The sequence below is a fragment of the Nannospalax galili genome, unplaced genomic scaffold (genome assembly GCF_000622305.1).
Source record: "Nannospalax galili isolate Female #2095 unplaced genomic scaffold, S.galili_v1.0 scaffold1735, whole genome shotgun sequence".
Classification (NCBI taxonomy): domain Eukaryota; kingdom Metazoa; phylum Chordata; class Mammalia; order Rodentia; family Spalacidae; genus Nannospalax; species Nannospalax galili.
This window is the reverse complement of record NW_008336857.1, coordinates 428,616-438,325: the sequence shown is the minus strand read 5'-3', so window position 1 is coordinate 438,325 and position 9,710 is coordinate 428,616. Positions and strand designations below refer to the sequence as shown.

Genomic DNA, 9,710 nt, shown 5'->3' with positions numbered 1-9,710 from the left:
CACAGAAGCCAGGCATGGTGGCGCATGCCTTTAATCCCAGTGCTCAGGAGGCAGAGGTAGGTGGATCGCTGTGAGTTCAAGGCCAGCCTGGTCTACATAGTGAGTTCCAGGCCAGCTGAGGCTACATAGAGAGCCTGTCTCAAAAAGATTTTTAAAAAAAAAATGTATCACAGACAAGAGGCCGTAATATAAAGAATTTCTCAGAAAAAAAAATCCCAGTAACTCATAAAAAAAAAGCATTTCACATGAAAAGATTTTCAAATGAAAATACATTCACTGTTGCACATAAGAGAATTGCAAATTTAAAGTCCTCTGAGAAACCATATCTTTCAGAAAGGCAAAAATCCAAACGTTTGATAATATACTCTAGAGCTGAGGCTCTGAGGAAAGATGACTCTTAAACTGCTGATGAGAACTCACAATGGTACAGTCTCTGAGAAGGGGGATTTTTGTAATCTAGCAAAATTACATGTGCTTTTCCCTTTGCCCCAGCAACCACAGTACTGAGAGTTTATCCCAAACATAGCTACCAGAATTATGAAATGACACACGTGGCTCAGGGGTCATTCACTGCAGCACCATTTCTAAGAGCAAAGACTGCAGCAAATCATTTGAGTTGCTGAGTCCTTGGGTAGAGGGCTGGTTGAATAAATTATGGAGACTACACACAATGAATTGCTGTGGAACTATTAAAAGGAATAAGCATGGTCCCCAGGGTACACTGGTGAGAAATAGATCAGAGTAAATGTAGTATGCTGCCTTTCTTTGTTAGGACTGAAGGAACAATCTGCGTCTATATATATCTAAACAACCAGAGGATAGAGCAAAGACTGATTAAAAAAACATTATTAAAAGGAGGAAGAGGGTGACAGCTGACTGGAGGAGACAGATAACAAAGCTTAGATTAGTATCTTTGTGGTATTTTTTTCATGGTTGGAAAAAGCAGCTCCCTTCCATCAAAATCAAACTGTGACAAACGGAGCTAACAACACATCAGGCTGATTTCATAATCACACTGAGAAGAATTATTTCAAGTGACTCTAAAAAGACAGTATTTCGAATGAACGTCCTTAGAGAAATAGAGCTTGGGGAGAAAAAGAACGTCAAAAAACTCTGAAGCCCCGTTCATTAGTCTTGCTAGTTATTCCACAGGACCAATGACCCAGTTTCTTCAGCAAATAAGGTGTACAAAAGGGAAAGGAGGACATTGTTTTAAGGCTTTAGAAAGACTTAGGAAACTTATGACTAAATGAGGAGAGTTTTGAGATCATTGGAGAACACTGAACTCTAGTAGTAGATGGTATTAAGGAATCATCACTTTTTTAGTATGATTTTATCAAATTATATGGTTTGTTACAATTCATTTTATATTATGGTTGTTTTATTATTGCAGTTTATTCTACTGAATATTGTATGGATTTTTTTGGTTTGAATCTTTTTTTCAGTTTCAGGGGTGGATTTTTTCCTGTTGTGGGCTATAGAAAAAGATGCACGAAATGTTTTGTAATGCAAAGGGAGTAAACTCCTTCTTAACTGTACCTCATAAAATCCAGAACTAATAAAAGTAAGAAAATATTAACAAATTTGCCTCTATGGCATTATAAAAACCTAAGTAAAAGCAAAAGACAGATGGAAAGCTGGGAAAAGTCATTTTAAATTGTTTCATAGAAGCCAGGCACTGTGGCGCATGCCTTTAATCCCAGCGCTCAGGAGGCAGAGGTGCAGACGCAAGGGCTATTGTGCATTTATTAATTGATTGTTTTTGTTTTCTGTTTTGGGGTTTTTTTTTTTTTTTTTTTTTTGGTCTTTTTGAGACAGGGTCTCCCTGTAACCCCAGCTGGCCTGAAACTCACTGTACAGACCAGGCTGGCCTTGATCTCACAGAGATCTGCTTGCCTCTGCCTCCTGAGTGCTGGGATTAAAGTACATGAGCCACCATGCCTGGCTTTAATTGATTTATTTTAAATTTTGTCTTACACTAAAAAAAATTTTATTTGTGTGTTTGTGTGTGCATTTGCCACTTGCGTGTGGGTGCCCATGGAGGCCAGAAGAGAGCATTAGACCCCTGGACTTATAGGTGGTTGTGAGGCATGTGACATGGGTGTAAGGAGCTGAACCCAGGCCCCTCTGCAAGAGTAACAAAATGTTCTTAACTTCTGAGCCATTAATCCAGCTCTTATCTTCAATTTGTTTTTGTTTTTGTTTTGTTGAGACATGATCATGCTAATCAACCAGGCTGGCCTAGAACTCATTATATAGCCCAGGCTGGCCTTAGACTCACAGTCCTCCTGTCTTAGCCTCCCAAGTGCTGGTACTGCAGGCCTCTCCACCATGTCTGGCTGTGAGTCTGAATTTCTACTTGCCCATCATAACTCATATCCCACCTCATCAAAAACATGCTTGTCTCAGAATTGGAAAGATGGCTCAGTAGTTAGGAGCACTGGCTGCTCTTGCAAAGGACCAAGGTTCAGTTCCCAGCACCCACATGGCAGCTCACAACTGTCAATAATTCTAGTTCCCTGGGATCTGATGCCCTGTTCTGGCCTCTGCAGGCATTGCACACATGAGTGCACTTACATACATACAGGCAATACACTCATACACATAAAATATAAATAAATAAATAAATAAATAAATAAATAAATATGCATGTCTGATCATCTTCAGTAAATGGTCCTTGCTTCATTTCACAATGATTTACTGAGATTCTTCCTCAAATATATTCCTGCCCTCCACAAAGCTTTATCTTAGGACATTGTCACAATCAACAATTTGGAAGACAACTTATGGAACTGGAAAATATATGTGTAGATCATATAACTGATAAATATCCATAATATATAAAGAATTCTGACACCTAAACAGCAAAGGAAAAACAACTCAAGGACTTGAATAGATATTTTTTCAAGGAGGACATAAAAATGGCCAACCAGGGACTGGAGACATGGTTCAGCAGTTAAGAACACTGGCTGCTCTTGCAAAGGACCCAGGCTCAGTTCCCAGCATCTACATGGCAGCTAACAACCATTCAGTTCCAGGAGATCTGACACCCTCTCTGACCTCTGCTGGCATTGCACAACATGGTTGCACTTACATACATACAGGAAATACACTCACACACATAAACTAAAAATAATAATTTTTAGCAGCCAACCCCAGATCTCCAGGCAGCAGGCGTTAGTCCCCTCTCCTGGCTGTACACCCCTTCCCTACTACCTTCCTCCCACCCTCTTGACCCTGCTCCACATTCCCAGGACAAATTATCAGTCCTAGGGACAAGCAAACAAGCTGGAGCAAATGCCCCTTCTTGCAAACACCCTTACTTTGTTGTTGTTTGTTGTTTTTACCCCTACCCAGGAGAGCTGTCCACATTTCCTTTGTCAATTCTCTTATACTGGCTGATGGGGTAAAGGGAGCCTGAACTGATGGTCTCAGGGCCAGTTCTGGCTCCCTCCATGAGGGAAGATGAGCTTGACTGACCCAAACTTCTAGGAGTTCTAGACCTCTAGTCCCTCACTAGTAAGTATTATGGGCATCAGAGAAGGAAGAAATTGCTTTTAACTTTCAATAACAGGAAATCAGAGGGGGATAATATTGGAACTGACTCTCCAAGGATAGGTCATTCATATTTGGCAAAGTAAAGACTGACAGGTGAGAGAGTAGGAGAACCAGAGGGCAAGGTCAGGAGATGAAGTTGCTGGAGCTATAGATGTGCCACCTAGCTCCATCAGACAAGTGTGGAGGACCATCAGGTGAATGAGATGGGAACATTCCCATATATGCCCACGGTTCTGTTTTGTATTATTTTTGGCTCAATCTGAGCTCAGTCTATCCCATAATGCTTTGAGGAGGAGGAAGACAGCTGAGCAGCTGGTCCCAGGTTAGTGTTTGGGTTGGCACAAGCACATTAAGATAGAGTCCTACAGTTCTTTGGTGCCAGCAAGGAGCTGTTTTAGTCTAGGCTGTCAGTCTAGAAAGGAGAGTACATCTGTGGCTTGAGCTGCAAAATTAGCAAAAATTCTGACCCTATTTTTCCATGGGCTTCATGCAGATTCTCTGGCTGGTTCTCCAGGCACTAATATCATTCAGGCCAGCTCATTTCTACCTGAGGCACAATGCCCTTAATGCACTGGGTATCTATTGAGCCACTACCACCTCCCTGGAATTCTCATGATTTCATAGCTTGTTTGGAGTGTAAGGGAGACGTGTGCAGCTGTTGAGCTCTGGGTATTGCTTGCAATGTGACTTCAGACAGGGTCAAGTTTGTCAGAAAAATGAGAGTGAATGCCATCTGCCGCACAAGGGTGAGCAATTTACCAAGGAGTTACTGTGTGTACAAGCACTCTGAGCAGTGTCAGATGGCACATAAGAAGTACTGAGCTTGTAGGCAGCATCTTTATTCCTCTTTAGACCCCAGGAGCATGCTTGTACAAGGCAGCAAAAAGCATTTACGTTCCCAGGGGAGGGAGACGAAACGGGGAAGATGGGATAAACAGTCCTGTGGACTTAAACATCCACGTCACCAAAGGGCTGCTTCTAGCTGCAGATGTTTTGATTCTTCCCTTTCTCATTCCCTCTTCCTGCTCTGTGTTTTGGTACCTATCACCATGGTACCCAAGGACCCAGAACAGCTCATTAAGTTCAAAATTGAACCATCTGTGGGAAGATGCACTCCTCTCCTGAAGCCTGATCCCTGAAGCTGAGCTTGGAGGAGGAGCCACAAGGTGAACAGACTCCTTGGGTGATGGAACCTGGAGATTTATGTGGGAGAAGAGGAGCAAGCACCAAATATCTATCAAATGCCCTCAGGGTGAAACATCTTATTAGCTTCCTGGAGATTCAGAGTAACGAGCCCCTGCTTCTTGCCCTTAAGGACTTAGCACCACTAAGGCAACAGCAGGTCTGCACATGTATCGCTAGCATTGGACAGGCAATTATTCTAGAATTTGTCCTTGCCAAAGGGGATCGCTCATCTCCAGAAAAACACTGGCTCACTCCAGGAGCAAGCCTGGTCATTCCTCATGTGGTACTGGGAGCAAACCAATTACCTAAGTCAGCACTACGGAGACTGCTAAGGGGAAGAATTCACAGGACAGCCAGAGCCAAACCAAGAGATATGTTTAGTGTCTCACAGTGGGAAGCTGATCCCACTGGTGCCAGGATTCACAAACTGTTATTCAAATAATATCCAGAGAAGTCAGACCCGGTAGTCACCATTTCACTGCCACATCCATAAATACTCTAAAAGAATTACTTACTCTTGGGGCTGGAGAGATGATTCAGTGATTAAGAGCACTTGCTGCTCTTCCAGAGGACCCGAGTTTGGATTCTAGCACCCATGTTGGGCAGTTGTAACTCCAGTTCCAGGGATCCAATTCCCTCTTCTGGCTTAAGGTACATACATGTACAAACAAATAAATAATATTTTTTAAAAAGAACTACTTAGGGGCCGAGAGTTGGCTCAGAGGTTAAGAACACTGGCTATTCTTGCAGAAGACCCACATTTGAATCCCAGGACCCACATGGCAGCTAACAACTGTTCGTAACTCCAGTTCCAGGGGATCCAACAGCCTCTTCTGTCCTCAGCCAGCAATGCATGACATGGCCACATTTACATACATGCAGGCAATACACACATACACATAAAATAAAAATAATAATAAAATTAAAAATAAAAATAACAAAAGAACAACTTAATTGGGTCTTATAAATGTGGATCTGTACTTGGCTGCTTGAGCCAGAAATCAGGATATGATTAGACAAAATATTTCAATGCTACTTCTAGAAACAGCAGGCCTTCCATGGGGTGTGGAGTAAATGTGAGCATACTGTAGTCTGTGCAGCATGAAACTGTTATAGAACCAGTCACTGGCAAAGTACTGAAAACAGAGCTCTCCCTGAAGGCCTAGGGCAAAGGACTGAAGAAACTGGAAGCCTTCTACCCAGAATTTTCCTTCCTTTGGCCCTCCCCTGTGGTCAGCAATACCTTCTCTATTTCTAGGTACCTAGTTTTAATCTCAAGGCAAACACCTGCTTCCCAAGAACTCATTCCCTGTCTCAATGTCACTCCTTAATGTCACACAAAACATCTTCTTTCCAAACAAACATAAGTCAGATTGGTCCTTGAAATTTTCATTTCTTCCAAAGCAAACACCCTGGTTCCTTCCGCTATTCTTGGTTTTCAGGCCTGTGATTCAGGATACCCTGTTCCTAGCTGTGCTAACAGACCTGCCACGTTTTCTAGAGAGAGGACATAACAAGAGTCGTGGTATACTTTGGCCACCAGGAGATGCTTAAGGTTTCCTTAAGCCACCCTAGTTGAGGTCCCTAGAGCAGTCAAGGGCACAAAGTGGAGCAAACACTTTCTTGGTAGGTCCTACTTTCCTTGTCTCTCTGGTGAAAGCACATATCTCATCTCTGGTCTTGTCCAAAAGGTGGAGACTTCCTCCCAAGTATGGTTATTTAAACCAAGATGAAATCAAGCAAAGGGGATACTGGGGAGTTAGCTTAGGGATTTCTGAACCTAGAAAGAATGCTATGGGCCCTTTATACAGGCCTTCTTGTCAAATCAAAAGAAAGTGAGACAACGAAGGCAAAAATTAAAATATTTTTGTATTTATTTGGCATAGATGTGGATTTGAAGTCACCCACGCCAGCATCTTGGCTACTTCATCTCCTTCCTGCAGACCAAGAGCCCACAGCTAACAAAAGCACAGAATAAGAGTCTTACATCCCGGCGGTGTACTGAGCCAGGCTGCCGGGAGTGGGAGTGCAGGTAGACAAAATGCAGACCACCAGGGCATTGATCATTTCTCCAGTTCTGATCCACTCCTGTACCAGGGGTCTGATCAGGCCTGTGTCTGCCTCCCTCCTGAGTAGACCAGAGGCCCCTTCTAAATGGCCTCCCTGCAGCAGTTCCCCTCTCTAGGTAGCCAGATGGGAATTCCAGACCAGCATTTTCTCCTGGGACATTGACACAGCAGCCAAGTTTATTGGTGCTGCGGCCGCCACAGTTGGTGTGGCTGGATCAGGGGCTGGCGTTGAAACTGTTTGGCAGCTTGATTATCGGCTATGCCAGGAGCCCATCTCTCAAGCAGCAGCTCTTCTCCTATGCCATTCTGGGCTTTGCCCTGTCTGAGGCCATGGGGCTCTTCTGTTTGATGGTCGCCTTCCTCATCCTTTTCACCATGTAAGGCTCTGTGGGGTCACCCAACTGCCCCTCCATGCCAGTCCTGGTGCTGGAGTGTGCTAAGTTTTACCATTAAACACAACATTTCTCTTAAAAAAAAAAAAAAGTTAAGTAAATTAAAAATTTTTTTAAATTACATCCCTTTGCCTGAGTGATGTGCTTTTTTTTTTTTTTTTTTTTTTTTTTTTTTTTTTTTTTTTTGGTCTTTCTGAGAAAGGGTCTCCCTGCAGCCCCAGCTGTCCTGGAACTCACTATGTAGGCCAGGCTGGCCTTGAACTCAAAAAGATCCGCCCCCATCTGCCTCCCAAGTGCTGGAATTAAAGGCATGCGCCACCACACCTGGCATGATGTGCTTTTAATGCAAGCAAAACACTGCATTTTTCTTTTTAACCAATTTTTCTATTGGTGTATGTTGAAACTATAGATAACAATGAAAACCCATTTCCTACATAAAACTAAACTAGATCTTGCAAGGTTTAGCATTGTGTGATAGCTAATCTTGATTATCAATTTGACTGGCTGAGATTTGCAATCACCAAGGAGACAAATCTCTGGGCAGTTCTTCGAGGGTGTTTCCAGAGACTTTAAGTGAGATGGGAAAACCCAGAGTAAAGTCTCAGCACTCATCTGTCTCTGCTTCCTGATTGAGGATGCAATGTGATCAGCCACCTCACGCTCCTTCCTGACAACACTGTTAGAGCTGTTTCCACCACACCTTCTCCAAACAGACCCTTAAACAGTGAGCCAAAATATGCCTTACCTTCTTAAGTTGCTCTTGTAGGGTATTTTGTCACAGCAATGAAAAAAGTAACTAATACATACCAGAAGGAGTCAAAAGTGAAGGGATTTATTGGAGGAAACCCAATGTGATCCCTAATCTTTGGGTCCTCTTAACTCAGTCACCAAATCCATACTTGACCAGTCTCCAGAAGCTACGGCAGTTGTACTGCTATACTCCTATACTTAGTCCATTCAGGCTTCTGTAACAAAATACCATAGACTGGGTGGCTTACAAACAACAGAAACATGTTTTTCTCACAGTTCTGGAGAGTGGGATGCCCGAGGTTTCTGGGTCTGATGAGGACTCTCTTCCTCATAGACAGATGTCTTCTGACTATAACCTCACAAAGTAGAAGGAAGTGAGCTTCCTTTCTTTGATAAGGGCACTGACCCCATTCAGAGCTCAACTTTCACAACCAATCACTTACCAAAGTCTCCAACTCCTAATGCTATCACCTTAGAATTTAGACTTTCTACCTATGAATTTGAACCTATAAACTTTCAACCTATGAATCTGAGGAGGCACAAACAATATAGGTGTGAACATTACCCCTGCCTTCCTTCATTTGTTTTCTTTGGAGTCTGCTAAGCCTGAGTGACTTTTCCTGCATGAGGTTGGCTCCTGCTATGGTTTGGATATGAAGTGTCTCCTAAGAAGGCTCATGTGTTGAAGGCTTGGTCCCCAGCCACTGGCACTATTAAGAAGTGATTGGGGGCTAGAGAGATGACTCAGAGGTCAAGAGTTTATTGTTCTTGCAGAGGACCCAAGTTTGGATCCTGGCACTCATCTTGAGTGACTCATAACCAACTATAACTCCAGCTCCAGGGGATGGGATGCCCTCTTTGCCCTCAATGGGCATCAGCACACGTGTGGGAGAGAGAGAGAAGAAAGAGGAGAGAGTAATAAAAATAAATCATATCTATGAGGCAATTAGATCATAAGGGAGCTAGCCTAATCAACAGGTAAATCCATTGATGGCATCACAGCTGAATGGTCTGTCAGAAGGTGAAACCTAGTTGGAGGAAGTGGGTTGGTCACTGGGACAAGCCTTTGAAGAGTGTATCTTGTCCTCCACTTCTGTCTGCCACTGAAGTGAGCAGCTTTCACCATGTCCTTTTACCACCATGTTTCTGCCTTCCTATTAGCTTGAAAGCAATGGGGCCATCCAACCATAGACAGAAAATTCTGAAAACTTTAACCACATAAATCTTTCTGCTTTTAAGTTGACTTTTCTCAAGTATTTTATGATAATGACAGAAAAGTAACACAACTCCCAGTAACTAAGTTGTCTCCAGAGTTCAAAGGCCCTTACCCCATCCCATCACCATCTCAACAATTTATTCACTTGCACAAAGCATGTGGCAGGTGTTTTCAGCACCATATTCAAGGTTCCTCATTTCTACCTGGAGAGCAGCATATTCCAGTCCAGCCCCTCAAGAATCCTTCATTGGCAACATGAGACCACTCACTCTTAAGCTGCAGAAATTTTCCTGCTTAAATGCAAATTTGAGATATGTTTTTCATTCGACTGATACAATGAATGATTTTATCGCTCAAGCATAACCTTTTTTTCATAGTGATGTATGCCCTTAAGCACAAAGTACAGTGTTTACAAAGTAAACTAACCTACCAATGATCCTTGGCCAGAAAGGCCTCCATAGACGGGCTTCACTGCAGTATCTTCAGACAGATCTGAATGAAAGTCTTGAAGGTCTTGCCCCGGAGGTACTGTACAGCATG

General features: G+C 43.0%; 1 pseudogene; it reads left to right on the top strand.

Moving 5' to 3' along the window:
* Nucleotides 1–6,770: 6,770 nt before the first annotated feature.
* On the top strand, nt 6,771–7,212 carry LOC108490743 (annotated as a pseudogene).
* The last annotated feature ends 2,498 nt before the right edge of the window (nt 7,213–9,710 follow it).